A 13,015-nucleotide genomic window follows, 5' to 3' on the forward strand; every position below is an offset into this window, starting at 1 on the left:
ATAGTGAGACCCCATCTCTACAAACAAATTAACTGAGCATGGTGGCATATGCCTGTGGTCCCAGCTACTCAGGAGGCTGAGGTGGGAGGATTGCTTGAGCCTGGGAGGTCAAGACTATGGTGAGCCATGATCATGCCACTGCACTCCAGCCTGGGTGATAGAATAAGACCATGTCTCAAAAAAAAAAAAGAAAACAAAAACCAGCATAAAGGAGAAAGGTGTCAAAATAATTGGTTGTTCATAAGAAATTGTTAATTATAGTTAACACTGGCAAACAGCAGCAACAATGGTGGCAGCAGCAATCAACAAGTATTTTTTTTAATTTAACATCTTTGCCATTTTTAAGTGTACAGTTCAGTGGCAATAAATACATTTACATAATTTTGTTCACCTTCATCCCCAATCAACAATTTTTTAGTGTTTTCTAAGTGCCAGGCACTTACATATTATCGTATTTCACATATTAATTCTTCTAACCATCACTAATTTATAGGTTAGGTACTATTATAATTCCCATTTTATAGATAAGGATATTGAGACATCAGTCTAGAAATAGATGATACTGACCAAACAGCATAAGAAAGTTCTGCCCACAAATGGTACCAGCATCTGGGCAAAGGCCGTCTTGGCAAACTTTTTGTCCTGAGGATTGAACAAGAGTTGTTAGAAGACAGATTGATTCACAAGGGCTTTAAGCTGGTGTACATCTCCATGTACTCATCAGTTCATGAATTTCAGCTGCAACCATTCAGTGTTATTGGTGCCACTTAGCCTAGAGTGACCAGGTACTTTATGTGGACTCTATTTCTGCCTGCTCTATCCTTCTAGCTCTGAGACTGTGTCCAGAATTGGTGGGTTCTTGGTCTCACTGACTAAGAATGAAGCCACGGACCCCCATCATGAGTGTTAAGGTTCTTAAAGATGGTGAAAGATGGTGTGTCCAGAGTTTCTTCTTACTGGTGGGTTTGTGGTCTCGCTGACTTCAGGAGTGAAGCTGCAGACCTTTGCGGTGAGTGTTAACAGTTCTTAAAGGTGGCACGTATGGAGTTGTGCATTCCTCCCATCCGGAGTTGTTCATTCCTCTCTGTGGGTTCATCGTCTTGCTGGTCTCAGGAGTGAAGCTGCAGACCTTCATGGTGAGTGCTATAGCTCATAAAGGCAGTGTGGACACAAAGAGTGAGCAGCAGCAAGATTTATTGCAAAGACAAAAGAACAAAGCTCCCACAGCATGGAAGGGGGCGTAAAGGGGTTGCCACTGCTGGCTCAGGCAGCCTGCTTTTATTCCCTTATCTGGCCCCACCCACATCCTGCTGATTGGCCCATTTTACAGAGAGCTGATTGGTCCATTTTACAGAGAGCTGATTGGTCCATTTTGACAGGGTGCTGATTGGTGCATTTACAATCCCTGAACTAGACACAGAGTGCTGATTGGTGCATTTACAATCCTCTAGCTAGACATAAAAGTTCTCCAAGTCCCCACTAGATTAGCTAGACACAGAGCACTGATTGGTGCGTTCACAAACCTTAAGCTAGACACACGGTGCTGATTAGTGCATTTACAAACCTTGAGCTAGACACAGGGTGCTGACTGGTGCATTTACAATTCTCCACCTAGACATAAAAGTTTTCCACGTCTCCACCAGATTAGCTAGATACAGAGTGCTGATTGGTGCATCCATGAACCCTGAGCTAGACACAGAATGCTGATTGGTGCATATACAATCCTCCAGCTAGACTTAAAAGTTCTCCAAGTCCCCACCTGACTCAGGAGCCCAGCTGGGTTTGCCGGGTGGACCCGGCGCCGGGGCTATGAGCAGAGCTGCCCACCAGTCCCGTGGGGTGCCTGCACACCTCAGCCCTTGGGCGGTAATCCACTGGGCACTGCAGAGCAGTGGATGGCGCCCATCAGGGAGGCTCAGGCTGCGCAGGAGCCCATGGGGTCGGGGGACTCAGGCATGGCGGGCTGCAGGTCCTGAGCCCTGCCCCCTGGGGAGGCGGCTGAGGCCTGGCAAAAATTCAAGCACAGAGTGGACGGGCAGGCAGTGCTGCGGGACCCAGTGCACCCTCCGCAGCTGCTGGCCGGGGTGCTAAGCCCCTCACTGCATGGGGCCAGTGGCGCCCGCCGGCGGCTCCCAGTGCTGGGCCCTCCGAGCCCACGCCCACCCGGAACTTGCGCTGGTCTGCGAGTGCGGTGCACAGCCCTGGTTCCCACCCGCGCCTCTCCCTCCACACAAGCAGAGGGAGCTGGCTCCGGCCTCGGCCAGCCCAAAGAGGGGCTTCCACACTGCAGCGGCAGGCTGAAGGGCTCCTCAAGCGCGGCCACAGTGGACACCGAGGCCAAGGAGGCGCCAAGAGCAAGCGAGGGCTGTTGGCACATTGTCACCTCTCAAGACCTCTGCCTTGATTCCTGCCTCCAGCTTTTGCATTCGTCTTTGGACGTAGTGTCTTCAGTCTTAAAACTTGGTATTCACCAGTGGACTTTGACTTGACTATTGTCTTGATTCCGAGCTGGATTATCTTTAGGGGGAAGTTCTAGTTTACATTCCAACACCCAGACCCTGGCTTGTGGGACCCAACAGTGTCCTCACCCAATATTCCACACCAGTCAACCTTAGTTGAGCTTCTGAGCTCCTTCCTCGCTATTGCTCTAAGTAGGGATAGGGTGGGTGAGTATATGCATTGGTTTAGACATGAACAGAATTTGGCCCATGTTTGGGAATCAATGAGTTTGAGTAGAGCAGAGTTCTTCAAGGGAAGAGAGGAATACAAGCCTCATACAGTCCTTTGGGGTGAAGACAGGGAGAACCTTTTATTTTAAAATACTTAAAATGTAGCATTTCTAGAAGTGACTTTTATTTAATGCAAAGATACCCTGATGCTCCAACTCTGGGCTACGTCTGCAAAATTGAAATCATACATGGGTTCTATATTAGGTAGATTTTTTCTTTCCAGTTTCAAGGAATATATACAACCTCAGGATAGCTTAGATTTTGTGTTTCTTAAGGGCTGATTTATTGGACTATCAGGCTCAGATATGTAAAATGAAGATTCCTGGGTCATGGACCACATCCTCTAGATCAGAACCTTTTCAGGGCTTCAGGTAGTAGATTTTTAATTCACATCCTAGGTGATTATTATCTACACCAAATTTTTATTGAGAGGAAGACTAAGAAACACAACAAACAAGCTGGTCTCACAGAAAACTGTAAGGACTTTGTGATTCAGTGTTTCTGGCGATGGGTTTTATCTCTTTAATGCTATTGTTACTTATCTTAACATGCCATCAGTGTAATGACTCTGCTTTTTTATTTTCAGTCACAACCTTTGAGCTCCCAACACTACCATTCTCTACTCTCCTACTTGCTACGTCCTGGTTTCTGCTTATTGTGGTTTCTCACACCTTGCAGATTCTTCTGCCTCATGGCTTGGACCTCCTGCCTTTTTCTGAATTTCTGACTGCTTGGCTTTTCTACCCAAAAGATGGTTTTGTTGTTGTCTGGGTAGAAGTTAGAGCATAAGTTAGTTTTAAACCACAGATTAGTAGATCTTTGCACAAGGTAATGCTCATGGTTTTTATTTGATTTTATTTTCTATCCTCATGAATAATTTTAATATTTTCAGGATTATAGAAGAGATAAAACTGTGGTTTATATATCTCAAATTATATAGTTAAAAATAACATATTCTATGTTTTCCTTTTCTCCTACCTTCCTCTAATGGTATCTATGTCCTGCATTTAAAGAAAGATAACCTAATTTGTTTAGTTGGTCACTTTCCCAAGAAGAGTAGCCCTGTTGGCAGAGGTCTCATGCCATTTCACAGGTCACTGGCCAGCCTTGAGTCAAGCACCCATCCCTGGTCCAGTTAACTGTGATCAGAGTAGTAAGGTCACATGGTCAGCTCTCCTTAAAACACAGAAACCATGGAACAGTAAAGCATTTAGAATACAAAACCTTCCTCTCTATTATATAGCCACATTTGTAGTTGGTGATTTGGGGCTTTGGGGTTAGCCCCATTGTAAAATATAATCTGATATATCATCGCCTGCCTCAGGTGTCTGGATTCACCTGGGGATGGCTCTAGACATGCACAAAACCCACATCCTCCTACCCCACTGGGTATTTGTTACTGTGGCCTTACAGTAGAAATGCAGATAGGACTGGGCATATTCCAAGCGTACACACCACTACTACTCTATTCCAGAGAGGCTGGATGTATAATAAAGATTCATGAACCTTTATTTCAAGTGCTAGCTAAAAACAAGACAACAAAGTCAGTTGAGGGATTCTACAGATATCAAAAAATCACAGTCCTAGAGCTCCTTTAGACCAGGGAATCAATTACCTGCTGGGTTCCTTGAGAAACCATGCATTATTATTTACAGAAGGATAGCAATTGATTGTTATGGTCTGCACTTTAAAGAACATGAAGCCTTGATTTACAGGCACCTGTTTTCTCACAGTGGATATGAAATGCTGGTATTCACTGTGTTCATGAGACAGGAAAAATTATTATTCAACATATGTCATGATGGTCATCTTACAGGAAAATCTCAATGAATAATTATTTTTCCGAACACTAGCTGTTAATCATATTACATGGATCATGAAACTCCTATTCAAAAAGTATTGCTCCTTGCAATGATAAGATTCAAAGTTTATATTGTGTAAAGTCTTTTCTACTGGCATTATTGTGAACATATACTATATATATAGAAGGAGTTCCCAACCATTCATTTAACAAATATTTATGAGAGTCTGTTGTGTTCCAGACACTATCCTAGCTAGGGGCAAGAAAAAGACACTGTCTTCATGGAGCTTACCTTTCAGTGGAGGAGCCCAGAAACAAATAAGGTGATTTCAAAGAGCAGGAAGGGGACCAAGAAAATAAATTGGAGTAATGGACTAAAGAGTAAGGGAAGATGGGGTGGAATACATAAACTAGGATGGCCAGAAAAGGATGCTCCAAGGAGATAAAATTGGTGCTGGGACCTGAATGAATAACAACAGAACACTTATTTAATGCTGGTGAGAGGTACATTAATAGTACACTTTGGTGTAATATAAGAAGAGTTGAAGACACACATGTTCTATGACTCAGGAGTTCCAGATATACACTCAACAGAAATGCTCACAAGTGTGTGCCAAGAATTATGTAGAAGAATTACCTGTCTCCTTATGTAGTTAGTAATGGTGCTCACATTTGTGCCAGTATCACAGTGCTCAACACTGAGGATGTGGAATTGGAATGTGTTGTATATTTCTGACTGCTGTTGATTTACTGAAAAAGTTATTGCTCCAAAGACCTATAAGAATTTCATAGTTTCATAGTGTCAACTGTCTCAAAAACCCAAATGTCCATCAACAATAGAATGCATATGAAAGTTATGTTATTCTATACAGTGGAATACTTTATAGCAATGAAAATGAATGAATTACATTTATGTACGCATAATGGATGAATCTCAAAAACACAATGTGAAGTGCAAGAAGCCAGACAAAACAGAATACATGATATATAATTTTATTTATATAAAGCTCAAAAAGGAGGCAAAACTAAACTCCAGGGTTTAGGAAATGCAAGCCTAGGTGGTCAATCTAAGAACAAGCAGGGTGGTGATTGGTGTGTAAGTCAGGATAGTACTTACCTCTGCAGGGAGGGGTGTTTAATGTTTGGAAGTGGACAGGTAGGAGGCTGTATTAGTTCTTGCATTGCTATAAAGAAATACCTAAGACTGAGTAATTTATCCTAACTATTGCAAGGACAGTACCAAGAGGGGTGGTGCTAAACCATTCACGAGAAATCTGCCTCCAGGTTCCAACCACCTGCTACCAGGCCCCACTTCCGACACTGGGGATTACATTTCAATATGTGATTTGGGCAGGGACACACACCCAAACTATATCAGAGGCTAAATAATCCCTCATCCTGCTAGCATCTTCTGACCCTGGTTATACCTAGCTAGGTCTTTCCTTTGTGACACTTTGTTGAACTCCACACTGTTACTTTGTGCATATAACTATTTGCTATATTTCACAGAAGAAAAAAATTCATAAAAGCACCACCCATGTTGTATTAGTCAGGATTCTCTAGAGGGGCAGAAGTAATAAGATAGATGTATATATGAATGGGGAGTTTATTAGGAGAATTGACTCACATGATCAGAAGGTGAAGTCCCATGATTGGCCAGCTGCAAGCTGAGAAGCAAGCTCCGAGTCCCAAAACCTCAAAAGTAGCTAAGCTGATAGTGCAGCCTTCAGTCTGTGGCCAAAGGCCCGAGAGCCCCTCGGCAAATCACTGGTGTAAATCCAAGAGTTCAGAAGCTGAAGAACTTGAAGTCTGATGTTCGAGGGCAGGAAGCATCAAGCACAGGAGAAAGATGGAGGCCAGAAGACTCAGCAAGTCAAGCCCTTCTAACTTCTGCCTGCTTTATTCTATCTGCGTTGGCAGCTGATTAGATGGTGCCCACCCAGATTGAGGGCAGGTCTGTCTCTCCCAGTCCACTGACTCAAATGTTAATCTCCTTTGGCAACACCCTTACAGACACACCCAGAAACAATACTTTGCATAGTTCAGTCCAATCAAGTTGACACTCAGTATTGACCATCACCCACGTATAATTTGTGTACTACTTGTCCAATAAAATAAAAGCAAAGTCAATGCTTATACTTCAAAATGTAGAAAATGAAAGAAAACATTTATGAAGAAAAAATTTTAAAAATTGACATCTTTATGTCGTGTTTAGATCATTTAAATTATTAAACACAAATGTAATTTTTATCTGCAGTAGAAAAAATTTTATATTTTATTAAATTACTATTTGCTACTTCATTACTGTTTACCTGTGAAAGATGATGAGTGATTTTTTCTTATTTAAACCATATTAGAAGGTGTTCTAGCTATTAGATTATCATAGGGATAGAAAATAATATTTTATATAAAAGCCTTTTTACTGAGAATGCCTTGAGGCACTTTACAGAGTAAACATTGGTAGTAAATAACCTTGAGCAAATTTTGCCTTTGTTATGCATAGAAAACTCTATACGTATCAAATAAGGAAATGTTGGTGAGAATGTAAGTCTTTTGTAATTATTAATATTAATTTCCAAGACTACTAGGGACACATATATAATAAAATACCTTGCTGAAATAATAAAGGTCAACAATCATAAAAAAAGATTTACCTGTCTACTGATCTACTTGGTAATGATGATCACATTTCTGCTAACATCGCAGTGCTCACTACCGAGGTTGGGACTTGGGGACGTGTTGTACAATGTGACTGACAACTATTGATTTACTGAATAACTTAATGCTCAATCCACTATTAGGCAGGGAACTGCCAAGGTGCAGAGCAATCTCATTACAAAGAAAAGCCTTGCATGTTTTTTTCCTTTGTTCTGCTATAAAATCTGTAATTTCCTTTTTCCTATGTTTGTGTCTATGTGTGTGTATGTGTACACATTTGTTCTCCAAAAATGCATTGTATCTGTTAACTAGAGTTTATTACCTAAAGTGATAAAATCTACTGACAGCCCTTAGTCACACTTGGTCTCTTTCTGGTACCTTAAACATGGAATTTGAAGATTGCTAAAACAAGGAAGAATTAAATTGTGTTAGGAATCCAGGGACCCTCTAGGACAGAAGGGTCCCTGGATTTGGACAGAAGGGTCCAAATTCAATGTTATACAAATCTACTAAGGCAGCCTACTTATCCTGTGTAAGGCTCAATGGCAAGGTAGGCATAAACAGTTCAGCGATAGGCTGGTGCAGTGGCTCACACCTGTAATCCCAGCACTTTGGGAGGCCGAGGTGGGTAGATCACCTGAGGTCAGAAGTTCAAGACCAGCCCGGGCAACATGGTGAAACACCGTCTCTACTAAAGATACAAAAATTAGCCAGGTGTGGCGGTGCATGCCTGTAATCCCAGCTACTCCAAGGCTGAGGCACAAGAACTGCTTGAACCTGTGAGGCAGAGGTTGCAGCGAGCTGAGATGGCACCACTGCACTTCACCCTGGGCAACAGAATGAGACTCTGTCTCCAAAAAAAAAAAAAAAAAACTTCAGTGATACCATTCTGAGATAAAATTACCATCAGCCAAAGTTTAAGCAAAAGATGGATGATTAAATATCAAGGATTTTTCTGGGGTCTGTGAGGCAGTAGGCATGAGAACCCATCTACCTGCATCCAGGTGGCAGTCTTGAGTTCTGAGGAGGTGTCTGAGTGGCTGATTCTAAGAACTAGGATACCAGGAACCCAGGCCAGAGAAGGATCTTCCTCTCTCACTCCATGAGAAGTAGTACAGTTCAGCCAGGAGTCTCTACCACAGGAGTGGTTCGGTCCGGCTCTCTTGCTTTAGGTTAGACCAGCAGAGTTTATGTCCTTAGAACAGCAGTCGCAGAAACAAATGGAGGGTTTCTTCAGATAGCCTTGGGAAGGGCCTTCTCCTAGGGTGCTGTTCTGGGAAGTGTGGACCCAGAATAGCAGCATCAGCATCACCTGGAAACTTGATAGAAGTGTGTGTTCTTAGGACCTACTCCACACCCACTCAATCAAAGTCTCTGAGAGTGGGGATGAGCAATTTGTATTTTATCAAGTCCTCTGAGTTGCTCTGATGCAGGCTAAAGTTTGAGAACTGCTATCCTAGAACAACCAGCCCTCGGTAGAGGTGGTGGACTCCTTCAGCTGCACAGCTTTAACAAGGTGAGAATCAATGGGACTGGCCTGTTAGTCTCCACAAGTGGTAACTTTGAGCTTAAGTACAAATGGCAGCATCAGCAATTAGTGACAAGTCAGGGGCCAGCGATATCTACATAATGGTGGCAAAAGCAGCACGATTTTGTTTGTTTGTTTGTTTTGAGACAGTCTCACTCTGTCGCCCAGGCTGGAGTGCAAGTGGCACAATCTTGGCTCACTGCAATCTCCATCTCCTGAGTTCAGGTGATTCTCATGCCTCAGTCTCCTGAGTAGCTGGGACTACAGGCATGTGCCACCACGCCCTGCTAATTTTTTTTTTTAATTTAAATTTTTTCTTTTTAATTCTTAGTGGAGACAGGATTTCACCATGTTGTCTAGGCTGGTCTCAAACTCCTGAGCTCAAGCAATTTGCCTACCTCGTCCTCCCAAAGTGCTAGGATTACAGGCATGAGCCACTGTGCCCCGCCAAAAGCAGCATGATATTAACTTCTGAAGAAGCTCAGCCTTCATTCCTGCTGAGCTTCCACCCATCTCAAGGGAGCTTCTATGAATTCTGGCCTCAATGGGATTTGAGAGTAGATTGATTGGAGCTTTGGACTCCAGAAAGCAGTCTGGGGGCTTTTTGAATATTCAGGAGAGGTGGACCCAGGGGGAGGAGAGGTGGACCTAGGAGGAGGAGAGGTGGATGAACTCTTTCTAACCTGTGATGGGGGCTCCAGTGTTGCATGGGGCAGTGCACTGGGGGCTGTCATTCGCACCTAAAATTATAAGGAGGGATACTATAATTATGCAAGAAGGTATTTTCACTTATTGGTTTACATTTTTAATCAGTTTTGTTTAGAATTTTAAAATGTTAAACATCTTTATATATTCATTCAAGGATCAACATCCAGACTTAAGAATATTCCTAACTTCACTTTAGCGTCTTTAAGATGGTCCTTCTGTGTAGTAGATGCTAGCAAGGAAGGAATTGGTAGTCCCATCTGTAGGCAGCCAAACTGGGAGAGTTTGACACAGCACTCAGCTGAAACGTGCTGCTTTTATTCTGTCAGGAAAATAGAACTATAAGCAACATCACCCTCAGCAAGGAAACTGAGTACTCACTACAAGAGAGATGACAGGACCTCTGTCATGCTTATCTATGGCTTATATTATGAGAGTTAACATTTTTTTAAAATGTGATGCAGTATGAAGACATTATTAAGATCTAGTGTAAAACAATGCAAAGCTGAACCCGGAGAAGATTGAGGAAACTAAAGATATTTATGGAAGGTCACTGCTGCCTTTATTTTTAAATACTTTGTGAAATTTCTTTCTCCTGTAAGGAAACATTGAAGAAAATAATCCTCATACTTCAATGGTAAAGACATATCAGATGTTGAAGAAAATGTTGCTACCACGAAAGCTGTCACCATTATTTTGTATTTTACATTCTCCTTAATTTCTCTCACTTTCCCCCACTAAAGAATACATTACATCATCTCCGTATTAAAGGGCTGCAGAAAGCTATAGATTTCTCTGCAAAGTTTTTGAAACTGTGGAAATAGCCATACTCATAAATTGATGATGCTTAAAATGATCATGAGCTGTAAAATCTTACTCTAATGATTCTGAGCATATAAATGAGAGCAGAATTTGTTCTAAGCCAGTTATTGCTATACTGGCATTTCACCAGTGAAGCTGTTGGATTCTGTGACTATATGTGATTGGTTACATGTGTGAAATAAGTTAAACAGTATTTTTTTATCCAGTCAACCTCTAGATAGTCTTGCAAGTAGTAATACTGACTTTTATCAAAATAACACACTGTGAATAATTCTGATTTGAAATGTGATGGGGACCTCAAATCTAGAAAATTCAAGAATAATGTGGGAAACTTGACATGTATGCATGAAGATATCTATATCTTCATCTGTGAAGATTTTGATTTAGTAGGTCTAGGTGGAAATCTGAGAATCTGCATTTTTAAAAGATTAGCAGATGTTTCTGTTATTAACCAGGCTTGACAACCACTGAAGTACTGTCTATCATCTGTCATCTTCCTCCTTCCCTCCCTCCATCCCTTCCTCCCCCTTTGCTCCTTCCCATCTTCCCTTCCTTCCCTTCCCTTCCCTTCCCTCCCCTCCCCTCCCCTCGTTTCCCCTCCCCTCTCCTCTCCTTTCCCTCCCTCCCTCCCTTCCTTCCTTCCTTCCTTCCTTCCTTCCTTCCCTCCTTCCTTCTTTCCTTCCTTTCTCACTCTCTCTCAATCTATGGATCTACATAGATATAGGGATTGCATCTGAAACTTGTTCATAAATTTCTAGTTTACAAAATGTATTCTGAGGTAATTACATGAACCTCACAATATCTATTGAGGCAAGCGGGGAAATTTAAGGACAAGGACTTGAAGCTCAAAGAGGTCCTCAAGCTGAAGGTCTCTTGGTTGATAGGAATAGAATTCAAATCCACATTCTTTTGTTTCAGACCTCTTTTCCTGTATCATGAGGGGCTACAGTAAATTCTTGCCAACAGTTTCATGCCATCTTTCTCCTTCAAGAAGATGTGAACACAACCTTCTGAGACTGCGGATGGGAGGAAACAGAAGAAGCCACCACGTTCTCCATTTTACAGAATAACCCAGTAGCCTAACCATTCAGTGAGGTGAGAACCAAGAATATACAGTAGTTATGTTTAGACAAGGGGTTCTTGACCTGGTGGGCAGGGCTCAACAATCCCAGAAGATACATATATAGGCTGTGTATAGAGTGAGAGAGAGTCTGTGAGCCTTCCAAAATTATATGTAAAATTTTGTATTTACATGTAGTTGAAACATTAGATATTTTTGGTACTCTAGTATGCTGAATTCTGCATTATTTTAGTAATAGCATCATCCTGGTTTTCTTTGGGAGCATAGCTTCTTCCTCATTGAATCCACTCTGGGAAGCTATTCACAAAGGTGCCTGTGCTTCATTAGCCCGGATCTAGGCATATGACCCATGTTAAGCGAATTGAACAGCCACCATTTGGAATTTAAATCATGAATCAAGTGAAACAAGAATGAAATCAGTTGGAGTGTATTCATCCTAGCAGAGATGATCTGAGCATCCTATGACCAAAACCCTTTAGAATTACATAATTCTATTTTTTTCCAGTCTGTCAGCCTCTTCTTTGTAGTTGTGAACTTCTCTGTGTGAGTCAGAGTTCTCCAGAAAACAAGGGAGATTTTAAGGAACTGACTCACATGAATGTGGGCGGAGTCTGGCAAGTCCAAAATCTGCAGGATAGGTCAGCAGGCTGGAGACCCAAGAAAGAGTTGATGCTGCAGTCCAAGTCTGAAAGCAGTCTGCTGGCAAGTTCTCTCCATCTCTCTCTCTCTCTCCCCCTACCCTCGCAAATATCTAGGTACCATGGTGTAAAATCGTTGACACATAAAATTAACTGTCTCATCTCTCATTTGCTTCCATAAATTATTTTTGCTTGTGGAAGCCAAAGATGGTTCTGTGGTTTGCAACCAAAAGAGCTCTAGAGAATGTGTACATTTTTCTGGGAAGAAAGTACAAATTTTTATTAGATCTTCAATTCAGTCAGTGACCCAAAGAATGTTAAGCCTCACTGGCCTAGAGCAACTGGGAAGGAATTTGGTAGGAAGTGGCAGTGGGCAGACAGCTGGAGTGCGCTATCTTTAGAATTTGAATGATGGTAGCAATGTCCCACAATACCCCTTCATGATTCTTCACTGCATCTCCATTTTAGGGATGTTGACAGCCCAGTTTACATGAAAGTGGACCAGCCCTTTGCAGAGTCATTTTTTCTCCTCATATCTCTTGTTAGCACCTGAATGAATCTATTCCCCTTCCTTGCATAAGAAATGTTTAATTAAACAAGTCTTTCTCCAGATGTAATTATGGGTCCAACCATATTAGAATCACCTAGGGTGCACATGAAAAATCCATATTCCTGTACCTTTCCTCTTGCTACCATAGATGAACTCGACTTGTTTCAATGTAAGGCAATTCTTCCACTTGTGTACTCAGTCCTATCACCTCTAATTCATTCAAGGACTTTGCATCACAATTACCCTCCCTTCAAGCCCACTCCCATCTCCTGCGTCATTAAATTCTCTCTATTGGATCATTCCCTTCAGTACACAAACATACTGTATTATTCCTAGTTTTAAAACAACTCTCTAAACCCTTTATTCCCTTGTAGCTACTGCCCATATCTCTGCTTCCCTTTTAGCAAAACCTCTTGAAAAAACTCTGTATACTTGTCTCTTACTTTGCTTTCTTGCTCCAGCCAACTTTAATCAGGCTTTTGTTCCCACTACTCCAAGAAACT

The 13,015-nt window shown here is 41.9% G+C and overlaps 1 long non-coding RNA gene across 5 annotated transcripts in view; it reads left to right on the forward strand.

Moving 5' to 3' along the window:
• LOC112134636 (uncharacterized) overlaps positions 1 to 13,015 on the forward strand; it is a 299,572-nt gene that overhangs the window by 42,496 nt on the left and 244,061 nt on the right. For all 5 annotated transcript variants that reach the window (XR_008509231.2, XR_008509229.2, XR_010141280.1 and 2 more), the window contains one exon: positions 11,162 to 11,338. This is a non-coding gene — a long non-coding RNA (uncharacterized LOC112134636). The remainder of the gene's footprint in view (positions 1 to 11,161; positions 11,339 to 13,015) is intronic.

This window comes from Pongo abelii, chromosome 7 (genome assembly GCF_028885655.2).
Source record: "Pongo abelii isolate AG06213 chromosome 7, NHGRI_mPonAbe1-v2.0_pri, whole genome shotgun sequence".
In the NCBI taxonomy this organism is placed as follows: Eukaryota; Metazoa; Chordata; class Mammalia; order Primates; family Hominidae; genus Pongo; species Pongo abelii.